The sequence below is a fragment of the Equus asinus genome, chromosome 2 (assembly GCF_041296235.1).
Source record: "Equus asinus isolate D_3611 breed Donkey chromosome 2, EquAss-T2T_v2, whole genome shotgun sequence".
Classification (NCBI taxonomy): domain Eukaryota; kingdom Metazoa; phylum Chordata; class Mammalia; order Perissodactyla; family Equidae; genus Equus; species Equus asinus.
The window spans coordinates 44,233,243-44,255,952 of record NC_091791.1 but is presented as its reverse complement, the minus strand read 5'-3'; the positions used below and the strand labels follow the sequence as shown (position 1 = coordinate 44,255,952).

The following is a 22,710-nucleotide window of genomic DNA, read 5'->3' as shown; positions in this document are numbered from 1 at the left end:
GCATTGTCCCTGTTCCCATACAGCCCCCGTCTAGGAGAAATGACCTCTCAGAGCCTTTACTGAAACTCAGGCGTGGCATAGGAAGCCATCTTAAGTCACGTGATCCCAGAGCCACGGCTTTTTAAACCATGAAAAGTTCTGCCTTTTGAGCATTCCATTCATAGCTGGTCATCAGCTATGGCCTGATGTACAAATATAGATAAATCTAACAAATTCCTTCTCTTAATCATACAATCAGGAAATAAACAAAGAATTCTCAATTAAAAGTAGGATAGGAAAAGGAATCACCAGGTTTTTGACTAGACATGTAAATGCAATAGTACTAACATTATATCTTAATCTTTGCTACTGCAGTATTCTAAAATTTCCTCAAATTGAGACCAGCATCCAGCTTCAGTATCTGCGAGATATATCTTTGTTGCACTCTTTCTTGAATTTTCATGAGATTCTGTTTATTGCTTTCTGTGCATCATTACCCTAAACTCACTTCATTTGAGCTAGCTTGGTGGTCCTTGCTTATTTGCCATCAAAAGAAGCAAAGATTATCCCACAAAAGCAATCTATGTGATTTTCGGTAGCCCGTGTCATTCTTACTTTCCATTGAAATGGATATTTATGATACGAATATAGAGCTGTAGTCTTAGGTATTTCTCATTTCCTGTGTATATCACCCAAAACACACATGTACAACTACCAATCTCCTCAATCAAATACTCTCAAAAGAGAAAGTTGGGAGCTTATCTCTGGAATAAAGGTAAGTCAACAAGCGCTCAATGAGGTAAGCCATGGAGTCAGTTGGTGAGCTCTAAGAACCCCGTTGCAGATCTGGGGGACAATCATTTTGAAGAACTTTTCGTTGCAACCTCAATTCCCAAGAATATTTTCCATTAATTGAGGTTGGCGACGTGCTAACTAAAGAGTTAACATTAGTATCATGAGTGTCTAACAGAGAAAAATGGTGAAATTGGAAAGTGTGTGAGTAGAAAGAAAAGGACAGGACAAAATTATGGTAGAAAGTGTGGCTAATTCACAGCAAAAAGAGGAAAAGACAAAAGCTAATTGTAAACTGAAATCTTTCAGTACAAATAGATATCATACACAGAGGGAGAGAGAGAGGAGAGAGATTTTACTCAACATTATAATAATTGAACAGCTGTGTTTCACTAAGAAAAAACTGAATGATGTTAAAATTCCCCAGACAGAAAAATGGCTAGTGCAATCTGGTACATATACTGAAGAGAATATTATACAGTCTGTTCAAAAGGAGTTAGCATTTAGTCAAACACAACATTTGAAGTCAAATCAAATCCAAATTGTACATCTGCCAGAGAATAAACGTGTGATCATAATGAGTTTATTTAATCATTATGGATTCTAAAGATAAATGAACAATGAAATCTATCCTAATGATCATTGTGCAAACAACTGGAAATACTGCATAACAAGAACATTAATCTTGAATTCAAAAGACCTACATTTTAGGCTTAGATACATCTTTAGAGCTATTGAAACTTGGGCAATAAGTTCATCTCTAACCCTTGGGTTCTTTATATATTAATAAGAATATACATGCTGTGCTTAGTAGAATATCTTGAGCAATAAAAATAATGTTCCAAGTAAGTTTTCAAATGAGTTTTAAATAAATTCCAAAAAGCAGGATTAAAATATTGAAAGTAGAATTTTGAGTTGTGTTAAAAATATAGAAGACATTTCAGCAGAGCTCGTATGAAAATTGTAAATGCAGAAGGAAGATTAACAAGGTCCTATACAATCATGATATAAAGTATATGAAATGTTCTGTATTTTAACATAATTAAAAATAAATTTTTGGAAATACGACTATCAAAATACTTAAGCTCCTTTCCTAAAGATGGCAAAAAGAAAATGAATAAATAAAACAAAGCTGGAAATTATCATATTCAAAATAAAAGTTTTTTTATCCCCAAAAATGAAATACATTTTCTATAAGTTAAAAAAGTTCTCAAGAATGTGTGGGTAAAAGCTGTAGAATATGGTGTTTATTCCATGTCCTCACGGCAATTCCCATAAATAAATTTTAAGTAGTGTAAGGAAACAGTGCACTTCCTCCCTCAAACATGCAAAGAAAAAAAATCCTTCCCTCCCACAACTTGGCCTGCTTCTCTTAAGATTTCTAATAGTCTTTACCATAGTGTGCAAAATATAGCCCTAAGGAGGATATATAAAGAAAAGAAACTATGGTAATAGCAATAATAAATATATTCTCTGTGGCAGGCACTCTGCTAGGCTATTTTCCACAATTATGCTATTTAAAATCATTAAATGTTCTCTTGCACAATCATCATTAATTATTTACATCTTATAAAAGGAGAAAATGGGGTCTTGAGAGATTTAGCAATTTGTCCAAGGTCACATAGCTGATAAGTGTAAAATTCACAGTTTCAACTCAGTTTATCCTCCCCAAAGTTCAAACTCTTACCTCTTAGACCATATTGCATCTTGAAGTATAGAAATAAAAGCATATTCCAAGGGTGACCCTTTTCTAAATAGTGTTCCAGAATGAAATGAGTGGCTCTAGGATTCCAACCCAAAATTAGACGAAAATTTTGCTCAATAGGAGAAGAAAGTTATTGTCCCCAGAACTCTTGTTTTATAATTGCAAAGCACAAGCGCATGTTCACATTAATTATTCTATACTTTGTCAGCTCTCATAGACCTTTTGGGTTACAACTACACTGAAATTTTACTAAAAGCAGTTCTTGTGACCTTAAACAAAATAGATTCTTTATAGAATGGAGCTAGTCTCTTTAAAGAGAATTTTTCAGTCCATTATTTATGTTGTTTAGTTTTCAGAAAACTATCTGCAGCCAAATCAGAATAATACTAATAAAAAATACAACCTAGACCCATTCCCATCTCTTCATTTCAATGAGCATTTAGTTTAAAGCCTTGTAAGATCATTTAAATGTGATCATTGGAACATAGCGGTTCATCAGTGATGGGGTCACCTCCACTAAGGAAGCAATTTGCATGCAATGAGAGACACAAAAATGAAAGTTTTATCCTTGATGTAGAGGAAATAGAAGATAAATAAAACAAATGACTTGACACTTTACTCAGGTAAATGTTAGAGAGTAATATTGTCTGTGAGGCTGTAGAATAACCTGGGAAAGTACTGTTTTCTCAAAAGGAAGAGAAGTAACATGGCTCTGACATCGTTCAACTCAACAAATATTAACTGAAGATATACTGCTTCTCCCATTAAAAGGTAGAGTCTATTTTCCCTCCGTTGACTACTGCTGGCCTTGTGAATTGCTTTGACCAACAGAACGGAGCAGAATTGAACAACCATGAGTCATTACATCAATTATGCTTATCTCAGTTAAATGTACTTTTCATCATTTCCTTACATTTGTTGACCTTATATACAGTTCAGGACTTGTGAGATTCATCTTATCATTTCTAAAATAAAAAAAGTATCAGTCACAAAAATAGCATTTAACTTACTTACTACAGATTGTTTCCTAATGCATAATTTGAAAGTTTGCGTTTGGTTACAGCTGATTTACATAATGCAAAAGCTGAAAAAGAGAGAAGTTAATTTTATAAACAAGAGTTCTTAGAAATTGCTATTTCTCAAACAGAAAGAAGAAAACGTAGTCAGTTTTTGTGCTACCTAGTCAAGTGTCATTGCCTTGCTCTCGGAAATGTTTCAAAGAAATTTACAACAGAAAGAGAACAAAAGCAGGAATAAAACTAGAACAAATAACCCAAACCTCAGCTAATAGAATGAGAGATACTAAAATGAATAATCAGACTTAGAAGAATCAAATAATTAAAGGTAGACAATTGACATACAAATACCTGAAATTGTAAGTAAGTTCACAGGTTTATAACAGCATTTGAAGGAGACAGAGGCAGAGTTGCAGAGATTAAACAGTCTTTTGAAGGTGTTCTCACAATTATGACGAAGAAAATCAAAAGTAACTTCAAAAGAGAACAGAAAAATCATGCAAACTTGGCTATCTGTGTGCTCTCAAAATTCCACTATCTTCTACTATTATTTTTGGATAATAGAAATTTTTTTGTTCATATTTTTCATTTGCAAATTACTTTTGTATTACAGTCATGCAATTCTTAATGCATGCAATGGCGATTCATTCTGAGAAATGTGTTGTTAGGCGATTTTGTCATTGTGCGAACATCATAAGGTGTACTTCCACAAACCTAGATGGTATAGCCTACTACACATCTAGGCTATATGGTCTAGCCTATTGCTCCTAGGCTACAAACCTATACAGCACATTACTATATTGAATATTGTAGGCAATTATAACACAATAGTATTTGTGTATCTAAACATATCTTTTTTTTTTAAAGATTTTTATTGTTTTCCTTTTTCTCCCCAAAGCCCCCCGGTACATAGTTGTATATTTTAGTTGTGGGTCCTTCTAGTTGTGGCATGTGGGACGCTGCCTCAGCGTACTTTGATGAGCAGCGCCATGTCCGCGCCCAGGCTTCAAACTGATGAAACAGTGGGCCGCCTGCAGCGGAGCTCGTGAACTTAACCACTCGGCCACGGGGCCAGCCCCTAAACATATCTAAATATAGAAAAAGTACAGTAAAAATATGGTATAAAAGCTAAAAAATAGTACACCTGTATAGGGCACCTATGATGAAGGGAGCTCGCAGGAATGGAAGTTGCTCCGAGTGAGTCAGTGAGTGAGTAAGTGGGTGATTGTGAAGGCCTAGGACTTACCATGCATGGAGCTGTCATCCACTATGATAAAAATGCCTTTTTCTGGAATACCTCCTGAAGGACCTGAGATTTATTTACATCAGCATCACCACAAACATGTGAGTGATGTGTTGTGCTACGACAGTACAAGAGCTACAAGTCACTAGGCGATATAAAATTTTCAGCTCCATTATAATCTTATAATCTTATGGGTCCACCATCAATATGCAGTCCATCACTAACTGAAAAGTCATTACGTGGCACATGACTGTATTTCTATGTGTTACCCAATTAGTGGCCACAAATACTGTTTCCATATCACTGATCATAGGTGCATAAAAAATATTTATGATTATCTGAATTTTAGCCCTTTAAGCACTGAGTTTTCTTTTTACCAGAACTCCCTTGTAAAAAGAATGTTCAACATGCAGAATATCAGGGCATTACCTCAAGCAAATACTTGGTTATTTCCAAAGGCTTAGCTATAATTTCGACATAAATAGGTTCCTCTCAACATTTTCCAAGGATGTGGACTCCCTGAACTATTTCTCTGCTTCAATGCTTATTTGTAGCCTCCTGAATAAAGAGAAAATGCTTACCATACATTCATTCCTGTCCAATGGGTCCCATATCTGAACTTCATTTTGATTCTTACCTGAATGTACCTCAACCCCTAAATAAATTTGTCTGTTCTAGATGACCTACTTTCTCATCCCAATGCTGGTATCATCTGCAAAGAATGACCCTCGGGAGAGTAGTAAGACACAGTCCCGGCACCCATCTAAACCTTCCCATCACAGAACCAGATGCGTGTTCATACAAAGTGCTTTGGATCCTTAATAACACTGCTAGAGCAGTTGTGGTTTCCACGTGACTTCCCAATGGCAGAAACAATTCTCTTAACACTGGTCAGAAACAGTGAGCTCTTTGCTTCTCCCCTTGTCCCCTAGAGTGTATTCTCAACATTGCAAACAGAAGTATCACAGTAATACCAAAGTCAAACCTGAGTTTTCAATTTTGAAAACTCTTCAGTTTTTCACTTCTACTGAAAACCTTCTAACTCAGCATAAAAGCAAAGTCCTTACCTTTGTGACTATCCACAATCCTATCTGCCAATCTTTCTGATGTCATCTTCTACTTTTCTTCTCATCATTACTCCACTCCAGCTCATAACTCTGTGGCGTTCATTGAAGACACTACACAGACCACTCCCACTTTAAAGTCTTCATATTTTGTGTTTCCTCTGCCTGGAATTCTCTTCCTCCATGTATCTGCACTTCCTTCACTTTTTTTCATTTATTCAACATTTTTATGTTGCCTTCTCAGGTTTCCCTAGCCAGGCATTGGTTCCCAGGGCAGTTTCTGCTCTTGTCTCTCTGCAACAGGAGCTCTCATTCATTGCTGGAGGGAATACAAAATGGTACAGCCACTTTAGCAGACCGTTTGGCAGTTTTTTACAAAACTAAATACATTTTTACCACAGGATCCAGCAATCTCACTCCTTGATATTTACCCAAATACGTTGAAAATTCATGGCCACACAAAAACTTGCATATGGTTGTTTATAGCAGATTGATTCATAACTGACAAAACTTGGAAGCAACCAAGATTTCCTTTGGTAAGTGAATGGATAAACTGTGGTACATCCAGCAATGAAATATTATTCAACACTTAATAAAGAATGAGCTATCAAGCCATAAAAGACACAGAGGAACATTAAATGCATATTACTAAGTGAAAGAATGCAATCTGAGAAGGCTACATGCTGTATAGTTTCAACTATATGATGCTCTGGAAAAGAGAAAACTATGAAGACAATAAAAAGATCAGTGGTTGCCAAGGATGGAGTCGAGAGGGGGAGATGAAAAGACACAGCACAGGGACAGTGAGACAACTTTGTATGATATTTTAATAATGGATACATATCATACTTTTGCTCAAACTCATAGAATGTACAACACCAAGACGAAACCCTAAGGTAAACTATGGACTATGGACTTTGGGTGATGATGTAACAATGTAGGTTCATCCTTGGTAAAAAATGTGAGTGATGTTGATAAAGAGGGAGGCTATACACATGTAGGGCAGGAGGTATATGATAAATCTCTGTACATTTCTCTCAACTTTGTTGTAAACCTAAAGCTGCTCTAAAAAATGTAGTGTTAAAAAAAACACTACTTCAACACTGGCAGACAATTTGGATGACAAGATGAGGTACATCAGGAATAAAGTTCTCATTGAAATTCAACACAGTGACCAGAGAATAAATGGAAAGGTCTCAAATAGCACAGGAGAAAATAGCAAAAACATGACTTATGAATTAAAAAACAAGAGTCAAATCCATTTACAGGCACACTACAGATATTTCAATTGCTCCCTTGCACTTGGATGGAAGAATCTGAGGCTGATGGTTCTAGCTATTTTTGCCTTGTGGCAGCTGAGCCACGGAGATAGGATTTTATCACTACTTTTGTAATCCTATTGTACTGAGCAGCCAGGAACAGAATGAAAAGTATTGAATCTCACGGTAATGCAATGACCAAGAAAGTGGACAGAAAAAGAACTGGGGAAAAATCTTCTGACTTAGAAGTTTTGATCAGAATCACTAGTTTACTATATTCATTTCCTGTGGCTGTTGTAACAAGCTGCTAAAAACTTGGTGGCTTAAAACAATAGTGATGTATTCGCTCACAAGTCTGGAGAGCAGAAGTTTGAAGCCAGTATCACTGGGCCAAAATATCTAAGGGATTACAGAGTTGTGAGGTACTTAAGAGTCAGAACATTACTACTGACCTTACAGAAATAAATTTAAAAAAACATTATAAGGCAATAATTTAACAATTGTACGCCAAAAATTAGATAACTTTGATGAAACAAATTCCTAGAAAGACACAAACTATCAAAACTGACTCAAGAAGAAAGAGAAAATATAAATAGATCCATAAGTGAAATTGAACTAGGAATTTTTAAGATTTCCTGCAGAGAAAAGCCCAAGCCAAGATGACTTCACTACTTAATTCTATTAAACATTTAAGGAATAATTAATACCAATTCTTTAAACTGTTGCAAAAAATAGAAGAGGAGGGGATACTTCCTAACCCATTCTTTGACAGGTTACCTTAGATACCAAAACCAGAAAAAAACATCGAGACAAGAAAACTACTGACCAATATCTCTATGGATATAGACATAAAAATCCTCAACAAAATACTAGCAAACAAAATCCAGTCACACGTAAAAAAAATATTTTACACAACAAAGTGGGATTTATCTGGTACTATAAGATTAGTTAAACATACAAAAATCCCACTAATGTAATACACTATATTGATAGAATACAGGACAAAAAACACATGATCATTTCATTAGATGCAAAAAAAGCATTTGGCAAAATCCAACAGCTCTTTATGATAAAAACACTGAACAAACTAGTAACAGAAGGGAACTACCTCAACTTGATGAAAGACACTTATGAAAATGCCATGGATGTCTAATGGTGAAAGAGAGAGAGCTTTCTGCCAAGACGAAAAACAAAAGAAGAATGCCCATTTTTACCACTACTGTTCAATATTGTATGGGAGGTTATAGCCAAGGCAATTAGGAAAAAAAAAAATGACATCATGATCAGAAGCTAAGAAGTAAAATTATCTCTATTCACAGACGATGTGATCTTCTATGTAGGAAATCTTTAGGAATACACAAGTAACTATTAGAACTAATAAACAATTTCAACAAGGTCTCAGTATTCAAGGTCAATGTACAAAGTAATTTGTACTTTTATACTATCAATGAACAATACAAAAATGAAATTAAGAAAATTATTCAACTTACAGTAGCATCAAGAATAAGAAAATACTTAGGAGTGAATTTAACAAAAGAAGTGCAAGACTTACACTATGAAAACTCTAAAACATTGTTGAACGAACTTAAAGAATATCTAAACAAATGGAGAGACCTAAGATGGCAATATTCCCCAAACTGATGTGCAGATTCAATACAATTCCTGAGAAAATTCCAGTTACTTATTTTGCAGACACTGACAAGCTGATCATAGAATTCATATGGAAATGCAAGGGACCCTGAAAAGCCAAAACAATCTTTAAAAAAGGAACAAAGTTGGAAGATACACACTTCCCAATTTCAAAATTTACTGTAAAGCTACTGTACCTAAGACAATGTGGGGATAGCATAAGGAAAGACATATAGAGCAATGGAATAGAATCAAGAGTTCATAAGTTAACCATCACGTTTATGGCCAATTGATTTTCAACAAGGGTTAAAATCTTATCTTTCAATAAGACAATTCAATAGGAAAAGAAGAGTCTTTTCAAAAAATGTTGCTGTGACAACTGAATATCTGCATGCAAAAGAATGAAGCTGGACCTGTGTCTCATAGGACACACAAAAATTAACTCCAAGTGGATCAAAGACCTAAATGTAGAAGTTAAAACAATAAAACTCTTTGAAGAAATAATAGGAGTAAATCTTCATGGTCTTGGAATAGAGAATGGTTTTTAAAATATAATATTAAAAGCACAAGCAACAAAAGAAAAAATAGACAAATCAGACTTCATCAAAATATAAAGCTTTTTGTCCTTCAAAGGATAACATAAAGAAAGTGAATGGCCAATGGGAGAAAATATTCATAAACCATATGTCTGACAAGTGACTTGCACTGATGATGCAAACAACTTTTATAACTCATAATAAAAAGATAAATAATCCATTTAAAAAATGGGGAAAGTGTTTGAACAGATATTTCTCGAAAGAAGATGTATAAATGGCCTACAAGCACAAGAAAATATGCTCAACATCACTAGCCATTAGGGAAATGGAAATCAAAACCACAATGAGATATCACTTCCTTCTAGGATTTGTGCAGTTGCTGGCCTGGAATCCTTTATTTACCAGCATAAGCCAATTCTATCTGTCTTAAGATGACTATAATGCCATCCTCCTAAGAAGCTGGTACTACTTTATATGTAACTGGACAATAGTTTTTCTGAATACTCTTTCTCCACCTGTAAGTATCTGAGATGTGAAGGGACAAGTACTCTTACTGTTTTGTCCTCCTCTAGTCTGCTTTTATTCTACAAATTGCTAGGTGCTAAATTCTCCTCCTCATACTCTTTAAGTAAAAGTTGGAGGGCCCTCTTTTACTCTAAGTGTCTGAAACTCCAGGAAATAGACCATTTCACTGAGCTCTAATTTGCCAAAGGCCAATTTCCATAAAGTTTTTTTTCTCTGGCCTTTCCTTAAAGAAAGCAGTCCTATCACTTTGCCCCGGTTCCCACCAGATTTAGGTGCAGAGAAATCATGGAAAAACAAATAGAACTTTCTTAAGAAGAGCTATAAAACTTAATATAGGGATAAAAAACATGAAAATTTAGCTAATTGACCATTCAGGAAATTGTCAAGTCAGTGACCTGGATTTTGTGGTTTAGATTTTAGAAAATGGACCTCAATGCCAAGTCACAGAAGTGCGTGTGGGAAAAAGGTTAGGATTTGGGTGGGGAACACTAATCAGCAGATTGGACAGAAACATTCCAGGAGACAAAGTAGAGACCAGGTTGTGAGCTTTCCCACCCAGAATGTATTTACATATTAGAAGTAAGGGCCAAGCATTTAGCCAGCTTCTTTTCTGCGGTGCTGCTGGTGGGGAAGGGGAGGAAATTATGGGAGAAGCACAAGAACCATCCAGGGTGGAAATCGAGTCAGCACCTCTCTTATGTAGCTAAGGAACACACAGTGCAGGACAGATTAAACTAAATTAGTGTTAAGAACTGTGAGGGGCTGGCCCCATGGCCAAGTGGTTAAGTTCGTGCCCTCCGCTGCGGCGGCCCAGGGTTCGGATCCTGGGCGCGGATATGGCACTGCTTATCAGGTCACATTGAGGTGGCGTCCCACGTGCCACAACTAGAAGGACCGACAACTAAGATATACAACTGTGTACTGGGGGAGTTTGGGGAGATAAAGCAGAAAAAAAAAAAAAAAGATTGGCAACAGTTGTTAGCTCAGGTGCCAATCTTTGGAAAAAAAAGAAAAGAACTGTGAAAGTGGTGCTAAGATTTTACTCTACTTGCAAGTTAGAAAACCTGAATCTCATATAACGAGCAGCAGACCAGTCTTCCTGATTTGCCCTGGAAAGAAACATTGTTTTTATTTATTTATTTATTAAAGATTTTTAAACTTTTTCCCCTTTTTCTCTCCAAAACCCCCTGGTACATAGTTGTATATTCTTACTTGTGGGTCCTTGTAGTTGTGGCATGTGGGACGCCGCCTCAGCGTGGCTTGATGAGCGGTACCATGTCCGTGCCCAGGATTCAAAGTGATGAGACACTGGGCCGCCTGCAGCAGAGCGTGCGAACTTAACCATTCAGCCACAGGCCGGCCCCCAAGAAACATCATTTTTAAAGTGGACAGTAAACAAACATGGCCTCTACTCCTGAGGGAGACACTGTCTCTATTACCGAAGGTTTTTCACTATACAAACATCTTCAAATAGATAATGTAGAACAAAAGCCATTGGTACGTTTGTTCATAATACACACAGAAATGTGAAAGACCCATGGAGAATTATCTCCTAACAGATAGGAGTTCAGTTTAATATTTACTGGCATCCAGCTTCCTGGTGCATGGACCTATACACAATTTGCTTGACTCCTGGGACAGAGATCTACTAATATTAGTGGGAATCAGATGAAAACTGTGAAGTCCTCCTTGGTTTGAAGGCAGAGAACCCTAAGAGACAAAGGCTCAGCTTAATTCCTAGCTCCTAGTTTCTGAGCCTTCTCTTAGCCGCTCTTGATTCTCTGCTTTCCTCACTCTCCTGGCTTTATGCTTGACTTTCATTCTACTTCTTTCAGTCTTTGATTAATCTCATGGTTAAACAGCAATGAAAACCACTGATATTATATTATCAACCCGATTCTTCGGTCGCATCTGGCTCACCATAGCTATTCCATACTGAACCCCTTGTATGGTATACAATTTGTTTCATACACTGAAAATTCAGCTATTGTCCATAAGGACTTGCTCCAGAAGACAATTTTTCAAGATTCCTCACTTATAAAATAAGAAGAAAAAAGAAAACAATTCTCTATGTTCTGAACAACTATTGTAAGCCAGTAGTGGATTAGTGGTGCTACTCTGAAAATTCTATTTGCAATTGCTTCACCTTGAGAGAAAAAGAAAGAAGAATAAGTATCAAATATAGATCACCAAAGGACTGTCAGTACTTTGCTCACATTCAAAAACATGAGTGACATATGGAGCACTATCTCCAACAATATTCACTCATTTCTGTACTATCTTGGCTTTTGGAGAAATTTCCCACGAGTACACCACTGCGTTATCTGCTCTTATTAATTTGACTGATAGACACTGGGACCGAATCTGTTCAATTTTTGTTATTCAGCATTTAAGTAAAGCTATTATCAACAAGACTCTAAGCAGCAGGATTGACCTCAAACATGTTCCTAAGTGGTCCCGACCCAACCGGCTGAACAAATCCCATAAACCAACAAGGTCTACTTTATAAAAGTCAAGTGGCTTTCTCCTAAAATTTGTGTGTGAATTTTCCTACTTGTCTGAAAAGGACTGGAATGTTTTGGCCACTGAGGAAGAATGTCAGTACTGGCTGTTACAATGAAATGTACTTGAGGCTGACCACTTAGAGGATTGAAGATACCTGCTCAAGTATAAACATCTTATCTGAAAAAATATCAATATTATCCACAACCATCAATTCAGTCATACCAACATTATCACATCAGGGAGAAAGCCCTAAGATAGGGCAAAAAATAATGAAGATCATTTTGAGGGACGGGGTGCAAAAAGATCCATAATGAAGAGAGAAACTTAGTCTACAGGTGCAGTACATAAACACCTGACTGAGTAGGAATGCAGGAAGAAGGGACATAAAAGAAAGTTAGAGAATAAACTGAACTGAACAAGACGTGAAACTAAAACAGAGATTATTTCCACTCTTTTCTGACAAAAGCCTTAAGTAGAAGTGGGAAAAAGAACAACATTATTGAGTATTGTGTCACTATTCTAAGTCCTCTCCATTTGTTATTTTATCTAACTTGCAATAACCCAGTGAAGAAGGCAATACCATTAATCCAATTTTACAGAGGAAGCTGCTATTGGGAAAGGTTTAAATGAGTTACTGAGATCACACAACTGATAAGCTGCTAAACAAAGACTCTAACCCAACCAGTCTAATTTCAGAGCCTAAGCTCTTAGCAGCTAGGAGGAATGTTAATAAAATCAATAGATCTTGGCAGGATTTTAGCATAGTGTCTCAAAATGGAAAAATAGGCCAAATATTTATAAGATTTTAGATCCTGGGCTGGATAATTTTACAGTTTTTCTTACAAGGTAAGGAACTGATTGCAATTAGGCAGAATTTATGGCATCGAGTTTTTCACAGTAAGGTAAGGATCTTCAAGTATCTTGATGAATAAGCTGTTAGTCTAGATAATACCCTATGTGTTTCTGTTGGAATAGGTTATATTTCAAGATCAAGTATTTCCTGAAGCAAGAAACTAATTTCCTTATTCTCTGTATTCCTTAACATAACAGAGGGGAAGTATGCCGTTTTCCAGTGTTGTTTAGCACAGAGCCATAGTAGCTGTGGTTTCATTTCTCATTATATACCTCTCAATGAAAATAGGTTTGAAAGAACAGATTAAGAGGAGTGTCCATAAAACCTCAAGATAAGTATCTTTTTTGTTTTAAGATCTAAAATTCCTGAATAGCATAGTTATTTACACTAACCTGTCTTTTAGAATCATGTAACACATATGTGCTTGGTTGCTAAGAACTATGCCTTTGCTGCTGATGCTGCTTTGATACACGTGATTTCCACGTCAGACGAGGAACTTTGCTTTAATCTGCTGTGAATAGAAAAGGACAGAGGGATCCCATGGTCTCTGTGCAAACTAATGCAGCAGGCTTGTGAACTTTTCTTTGAGGCAAACCTGGGTTTGATTTTCTGTACCTACTTCTTCTGGGTATGTGATCTAGAATATTTATTTAACTTCTCCAGACTTTTGTTTCCTCATTGCTAAAATGAGGATAATAATAATATTAACTACTGCATTGGGTTGTAGTAAGAATAAATGTGATAACACTTGTAAAACTTCTATTGGCCCATAGAGAAAACCCAGTAAATGTTAACTATATTAGGTAACAGTATTAATATTATTGCTATTGTTATTACAATTCACTTATAATTCATTTGGACACTGACAAAGAGGAGATAGAGAAACCAAGCACATACGGTGGAAGGTCAGATTTAAGAACCTGGTGCTGTTCTCCTAAGCAAATTAATCATAATGCACCTTCCTTGTTTTGATAAGTACATCAAACTCCTTCAATCCATAAATTCAAAGCTTTTATGCAACACTGCAATAATAGGCATACTTTTGGGTCTTTGCATCTATGTAGCTATATGCAATATATATCTACTTTAAAATTTACATTTAAAAAATAAAATTCACTAAGCCAATGACATTTAAAAGACTTGCTAGAATCCAATTATTCCTTCTGTATCCAAGATATTAAACTCAGTATTCTAAGCCTTGATCCACTTATAATATTACTAGTGAAATTCAAAATTCTGTCCTCCAGCAAAATTCTTCCTGATGTGAAGCTGAAGTTGATTGAAGTCAATGGGAGTTGGGTATGAGTATAGGATGTCAGCCTTTGGTCTCAGATAAGATTTCTTCTTTTCCTCTCCATCCCTCCATCCAAGGAAGTTTCTTGTCTGCTTACATCTTAAGACAGAGTGCTGAATACTGATGAGGCAAGTCTTCAGCTAACCTCAGTGATTAATGTGTGGACAGCTCACTTGGATTTTAAACACAGAGTTTGCATTTCCATGGGGTCAGTTAATCTGTCAAAACCAGTAACAATTTCCTTTCCACCGACAGAACAAGCCAGGCCCTGACCATTTGCCTTATTGTGATGTGACTTCTGTGTTCTTAATACTGCTCCCACTCCTTTTTATGACGAATGTGTTTTGAAGTTGTTGACAAAGAGAAAAGGGACAGAACTGAATATCATTGAAGAAGTACAGAGAACAAGAGTAAATGGAGTTACTGCCATATACTGAGAGGTAAATTCAGGCTGTTCTTTGTCTTATATTTTAGTTTCCTTCAGTACATACAGAAACACATATACACACACTATTACCAATATTGTGGAATTTTTTTTGCCTCATTTAATAGAAAATCTCTGAAATTTTCTACATAATTTATATTTTTTACAGAGAAATACAGTTGCCAGGGTCTGAATAAGACTGCTATTGAAAATAGCCAAGAGATGGAAACTCATAGAAGAATTAAATTGCGTTTGTTTCCTGCGAGTAAAGTGAGCAGATGTATTGGTGTTTGATGAGTGTATGGGAATAAGCAGAGAGAGAATATATGTACAAATATGCTCACCTCAAAAGCAGGGTTTTTCTTTCCCTCTGTCTCTTATCCTCTGGGTCCCCAAAGTAGCGCAGGAGTCCACTGAGTGCCCGCATACACCCTCCAGAACGCTAGGCAATATTTCTTCCAGCCATTACCCATGACATCTCAAATGTGCTCTATTGGACTATGAGTTTCTCAACCCAGGAATCCTTTGGATTTACCTTGGTATTTATATCAATTAGCACGTTGTTGATTCATAGGGTTTTTTGTTTTATTTTGTTTTTAATTCACAACTGAAAAGAGTATCCCTCACCTCTTCTTAAAAAAAATCACATATAACTTTATGAGTGAAGGAGGTCTGTTATTACAAAAGTTGTGTTTCCCAACGTCTTGGTGGCTAAAATGGTACCACTTCTATCTGGGGCTTGCTGGCATAGATTAGTGATTCGTGGTCATTGGTTCCTGGACCAACAGTATCAGCATCACCTGAAGACTTGTTAGAAACAGAAATTCTTATCCAAGACCTAGAAACCATGGAGACGGGCTCGGTAATTTGTGTTTTAACAAGTCTTCTAGCTGATTTGATGCATGCTAATGTTTGAGACCCCTTCCTAATGATGGCTCTGACGAGTAAAACTGAGTGGATGTTTGGATAAGGAAGAAGCACATGCATGTTAAGAGAATGTTCTGTCAAGCAACAGAAATCCAACTCAGAAAGGCTTAAATAACAGGAACAAAAGAGATCCATTAACTGATGAAACTGTGGCAAATCTGAAACCTGGTTAATCTTTTGGCTCAACAAAACTAAGGATACAGTTCCTTTCTATTTCTCCTCTCTTGCTACTCACCTTCATCTTGTTCTTTGCCTTAAGGCAATTAAAAACAATAGCCTAAGGTCAAGAGATGCAGATAATTTACTCCTTGAGATAAAGAATAGAGGGAAAAATAATATTAATGGTTGCTGTCTCTAGCTAATGAGACTATGGATGATTTTTAGTTCCCTCTATTTATAATTCTGTCTTCAAATTTGTTTCCCCAAATGTGCATCACATTTATGGTTATTACAGCAAGGAAAAGAGGCAGGAAGGAAAACAGGAAGGGAGGAAGGAAGGAAAAAGAAAGAAAGGAAGAAAGAAAAGGAGAGAGGGAGGGAGGGAGGGATGGAAGAGGGTGAAAATATTCCTTCTTTTAAATTTTTTCTCCCTTATGGATTTCTCTCAGTAATGCAAACACATTGCCTTTGGCCTTCACTAAGACCTGCAGAAAACACTACCATGGCCTATGGAGATGAGGGGACTGGAATTGGCCACCCCAAGATATGTCTCTTTGGCATGATGATTATTTGAGGCTAGTTACTTTGCAGACAGGAAAGCAACTGAAAAGTAGAATTTACTTACCCTTTGTTAGGATACATTTACATTGTAAAGGAACTCTCCATCTGTAAAGATATCCCTCTCTCTACCAGGAAGAAGAGGAGATGAGCTTGTCTCTAGAAACTCTTAATCAATGCCAAAGGCAAGGACTTAAATCTTGCATAATAATCTTATTCCTGTTTCTGGTAACCTCCTGTAACTGACTTCCCTCCCCCTCCCAACGTTGGCATTTCTTTAAGGATTAAGCATCTTTCCTTAGGCTAGGAACTGATTGCTGCACTCACCTGTGACCACCCAGCTCAAGACAATAGAATTGCCTCCACTACGCCCACCGAGATAGCAGACCCACTACCTGCCGTGTCCATCAAGTGCTGTGCCGACAGGGCAATCTTGTGACTATTGTGGCAGGGACATTTCAATCATATGTGAAACACCCTGTTTGGGGGTATATAACCACTCTGTGCACCCCACTTCTTTGGTGCCCTTTCTTCCTTCGGGAAGAAAGGCCCCAGGCCATGGTCCTCATAAAACTTTGTTCAATTTTCTCCTGCTATTCTGTCTCATGTGAATTTAATTCGTTCTCTGGCCAGACAAACCCACATTAGGTAGAGGAAAAGTCTTCCTCCCCTACAGAGACAACCACTAAATCTATGCACCTGTGTTAAACAGACGGGCTATATTGGCATGTGAAATTGTTAGGGCTCTCTTGCCTTTCACTTTAAGGCACGAGTTTTTATCTGAATACTGAACAAGCAAATGGAATTTCTAAGAACATAAAATTATTTGCAACACTTGTAAATTACATTTAATTATCAATGATTTTTCCCTATTCATAGGAAGATTATTTCCACAATTTTTTTTTCTATTCTGAGATAAAACATAATTAGTTTCTGGATAGCATTCATGTACACGTCATATAACTCAGTATTTATATTCTTATAATGTGTCCAATTATCCAATAGGATTCCTCCATAAATAACAGAAAAGAATGCAGTGAGAAAATATGTTATACTATGTTTCATGTAGAAAAGTATATCCCTTTCATTAAATTGGGATTTCAATCTTTCCCCTCCCCAAAAAATTATTACAAATTTTTTTCCACGACAGAGGCAAATGCTGGTGACACTTCATAATTAAAGGAAGTACCATTATGTGATCTCATATTTTATGGCCCATTCTAGAAATTCTCTCTTTCAAAGAGCTGACAGTCTCAGGCATACTAGATTATAAACATTTCTGATTAAATGTGTACTAGATTCACAAGTCAGTTCCCATTTAATGACCAGAAATTAAATTTTTTAATAACTTTTTATCTTTATTAAATGCTCAGAAAATCTTTGGCCTTAAAAAAAAAAACCCAATTTTACTCTGAGGAAAAGCATAATTCATGTTCCAAATCTTTTCTAGTTCTCCTCTCCAGGCACCTTTGCTTCTCATTGTTCTGCAATGACCTGAAACAAAGAGTAACTGCATCAAATCTGATGCGGGGTCGGTGAGCCGAGGAGTTGAAAGAAAGATTTCTTGGACTCTCAAGGTCTGGCAGTAGTGCTCTTTTATTTAGAGAATAGTGTGGAATAGCATGGGGACAGGACCCATGGGCAGTCAGAGCTGCTGCATGGGGACAGGACCCACGGGCAAGAGGAGCTGCTGCTGCCACTGCTATTGCTGCAAACATGGGTGGAGAGTAGGGCTAAATTTAAGGCATAGGTATGTGAGTTATCTCTTTACAAGACAAAGGAAAGAATATGTAAAAAAAGTTGTTAAAATGGTATCAGTGCCAGTAGGGTCTGGTTATTGGGTGGTCCTACAACTTTTAGATAAGAATCAAACCAGATAAGGTAAATGTCAGAAGCCACTGCTTAAATATTATCTTCAGCTAAAGACAAAGGAGGATGTTGAAGGGTGTCAGTTACATGAGGTTGCCAGACAGTAAACAACTTAAGTCCTTGCCTTTCCCATTAAGAGTTTCCAGAGATAAAGCCATCCCAGCTTCCTCCTGGTGCAGAGAGGGAGACAACCCCCACAGATGGAGACTTCCTTCACAAATGCAAATGTCTCCATCAAAGGGCAAGCAAATTCCACTCCTCAGAGCCCCCTTCTCATCTGCAGTTTTAAAAGTAACCAGCCTAAAATCCTCATCAAAATCCACTGAAGGACACAATCTGGGGCACAGGTAGGCAATTTCATGAATTGGGAGTTTGGTTTTCTTCTTTATAGTTCCTCTTACTTTTGTATCCCTTTAAGAGTACCTTTTGGCATTCCCTTAACATGTTTTTATGCAGGAAAAATTCTGACCCTGTCACTTCTCTACTTTACAAAATCATTTACCCCAAATCTTGTGCAGAATGCTAGACTCTACATAAGCTAGTTTCAATCTACCCAACTAACCTCGTTTTTCATCAGTGCTCCTCTCCATAAGCCCTACTCTCCACCTAATAGAGTGACTCATTCTTCCCAGAACACATGCTGCCTTTTCCTCCCTCCCCTCTTGAATGTACCTCTTCCCTTCTCTGTTCGGTAAATTACCATTATACCCAACACCATTCATCTGAAATTTTATTCTCTCTGTGAAGATTTCCTGATTTTTCCAAACAAAATCAACAAATTCCATAGCATTGTGATCTGAATTGATATAGTATTGTACTTTCACATGGTTCTATTTATTATTCTATAAAATTTCCTCCTACTCCACTAGATCATGATTTACTTAAGATCAAAAACTATATATTTTTCATACTTGACTCTATAATACCCAACAATGGGTCTGTTACCTAGTAGCCTCTCATTAAATATTTTCAAAACTACTATCTATAGTCCTTCCTCCTCCAATCTCATATTTGAGGTATAGTATCTAAAATCTGTAATGAGAGATGTAAAGCCAGCACCTGAACAATCTCTCACCAAAAGGTCTCATTGGAGATTCCTCCCTGGGCTCATTCTATTCAAGTCACTCTATATTTTCCTCTCCTCCCATTCGCATCCAATAGGACTTACACCTACTAAGCTCCCAGCTTCTCTGAGTAAAACATTCCCATTTTCTTAGACTTAGTTTCTCTATTGCCTTTGAAGATGATAATTAGCTCAACATAGACAGTCCTTGTTTTCTAATCAAAGAGATGTAATCAAAATCTCAAGTTTTTTCTTCTCCATGGTATTGTTCATATACTCTAACAGTCACATTTTCGAGGTGATGTTATTGTTGGTATCATTGAACTCATCAGTTATTCTAGTACTCAGAATTTTCACCTGGACAGAAGAGGCACAAGGAAACAAGTAAAGACACATGGATAAACTATTTGGATTGAGTATGGTCTGTGCACCCTTCAAACGGCAGTAAGTAGAAGCTGCCTACTCTGCGCATGTGGAAGCTTGGACAAAGAAAGTCAGTATTTCAAAGAAATCATCTAAAACTGAAAAAAAAGAGGTAAATTTGGCATTAGGAGACAAAAATATGATGTTGACTTGAGAAAGAGGAAAAAAAGGGCAGAATTACCATCATTCAAAGAAACAAATAGTTCGTGCCGGCCACGTGGCTGAGTGGTTAAGTTCGCGTGCTCTGCTGCAGGTGGCCCAGTGTTTCAACCGTTTGAATCCTGGGAGCGGACATGGCACTGCTCATCGAGCCACGCTGAGGTGGCGCCCACATGCCACAACTGGAAAGACCCACAACTAAGAATATACAACTATGTACCAGGGGGCTTTGGGGAGAAAAAGGAAAAAAATAAAATCTTTAAAAAAAACCAAATAGTTCACTGATTTCCATTGAAATTAGGATTGATACTTGAAATGTAAAAATTAAGAGGGATCACTTAATGATTAATGTTTCCTTCCAATCATTAAATTTTCCACAAAGTTTGAAAGAAGATGAGCCTGAGAAAGACAGTAGGAGTTACCACTGAAATACTTCGGAAGAAATATGGTTTTGCTGAATTGCTAACCCACAGCAGGTTCAGAAGTAGCAGATCATCCCAATATGAGACTATTCCCTCTAAGTCTATAGTTTCACATTTCCGACTAGGATGCTGTTTTCCTGTGCGTCCTTCCCTTTTGCCACTTGAATGATGCTCTCGTTTCAGTGGGAAATGTTACTATTAGATGTCCTCTGTAACAAAGATCATGTTAAAACTGAAATTAGATCTCAAATCGAGCTGTTTATTTAACTTTTCCTCCCTTTAACTTTACAGAAATGGTAAAGGTCCTTGCTCTTATTTAGTTAATGGGTTTTAATAACCTTCAGAGCCTTTTATTCAGGTCAAAATTCCATTTGGTTTACACCTAATTCTTTCCATTGCTGCTTTAACGGACATATTGAGACTATATTTTACCGAGTGGCTGTTAACTTTTGAAGCTGTTGTTATCTTCTGCTATTCTAGACTCTCTTGATTCTCCTGAGGGGTTGAGGACACTGTATTACACTGTGTGCAGACTCCATCGCTCCCTCTGAAATCAACTCGATTCGGTCCCCTTTCCCCCTTCCTCTGCAGCCCTCCACACATTTTTTTGTGAACAATGTGTTCCTCACATCTTTAAGGAAGGGAGACAAAATTGTCTTTTTAAGTGATTCTGAGAGGAGACTTGAGAAATAATCTTTCTGGGAAGACTTCCATTTTTTTAACATGATATTAGTAGTGAATAGTGAAAACGAAATAGTGGAATACAAACAAACTCCAAGTTTCAAAAGTCAGACATCTTGTCAAAGTTAACAGAGAATAAACCTCCAACCACATGTATTAGTTGTGAAAAATATATTGTTTTATTGTTTTGTAGAAGCCTTGAGATTAACTTCAAATGGTTCTCTAGGAAAAATAATTTGATCATTTAAAATTATTTTTTATTTCCTAGGGTTTTTTTTTTGTCTCTTTATTGTTCTCTTAGGACGTACGTGATTTCCTTGAGTATTTGTGTGTGTGTGTGTGTGTGTTACAAATGGACTGAGTCTAAATTTGCCTCTTAGCCCTTATTCTTAACCCCTCACTTAGCCCACCCTTTTTCAGTGACCATTCAGTTGGCTTCTCCATAACAACTCTCTCATGTAATAATAATAGTAGCAATCCTTCAGACTGCATTTATCAGGTGCCAAGAATATAGGTGTGCTTTACATGTATTAACTCATTGAAGCCTCACAGCTACTTTAGGTGACTGGTACATTTATCATCTTCGTTTTATGGATGAGGAAAGTAACGCATAGAGATGCTAGGTAACTTTCTTCATGAAGTTAATCTATGTTTTACTTTATTTCCTGTCATAGGCAAAATCTATGCATTGTAAATAGACAAAAAAGGTTTTTTTTTTTTAAATGGCATTGTCTTTAGATGAACTGAGATAATGCAAATATGTCATATTTAATGCTCGTGGCTATATTCTCCTGATATTAGTCCTTATGTCTACTTGGATAATCAGAATTTGAAAAAAAAAATTTTTAAGTCACATAGCTTTTAGCCAAAAACTAATTGAGAGCCTGAGATCATCGGAAAATGTGCTGTGTGATTTTTACCATGTCACTGATATACACTAACTTGGAACTTTACTTCCAGAATTAACTTTCAAAATTCTCAGAATTTATTTTTCGTTCTCAGAATTTACTTTTAGATTTCTCTTTGTTCTAATTCTCAATAATGATTTAGTAATGAAAATAACTCTTTAGGAGACCATTTCTTTATATAGTCTGTGCTTCGGTGTTCTATTGTCTTAAGAAGTGTCAAATAGCAAAATATAATCTTTCATTCCATTACCAATAGCATTCTCCTTTTCTTAAATACATCATCTCCAGCTTATGAGTTGTTGCCGTGGTTAACATCAGAGAATTTCTCTATCGCTCTCACATTATATTTTAAGTTTTCATCCTTAATGTTTACCCCACTGCTTATGCCCTTGACCCACCTCTTCAAGGACTCCAGGAAACCTCTGCTGCTAATACCACTGTCGCTTATTTCTGAGTTCTACAGCTCCCATGTCATTAGATAGCTACTAAGGCTGATCAGAACAGAGTGCAAAGAGATAATAAACAGAGCTAAATAGATTTAATTCTGACATCTGTATGGCTAGCAACAGGCCCTTTCCACACCAAACGTAATGTAAACAACTCCCTGTTTCAATTCAACCTGGCAAATATCCATTGAGCATGTGTTAAAAATAATTATTAACCTTAGATATCAGAAAAGTAAACACAACACAAGGAAGCACTGAATTCTATTTGTCG

At 36.7% G+C, this 22,710-nt stretch overlaps 1 long non-coding RNA gene across 1 annotated transcript in view; it reads right to left on the bottom strand.

The window, feature by feature from the left end:
• Positions 1-5,151: 5,151 nt before the first annotated feature.
• The window catches only part of LOC139044594 (uncharacterized), a 222,987-nt gene continuing 205,428 nt past the window's right edge, over positions 5,152-22,710 (bottom strand). The window contains exon 3 of the long non-coding RNA XR_011501661.1: positions 5,152-6,118. This is a non-coding gene — a long non-coding RNA (uncharacterized lncRNA). The remainder of the gene's footprint in view (positions 6,119-22,710) is intronic.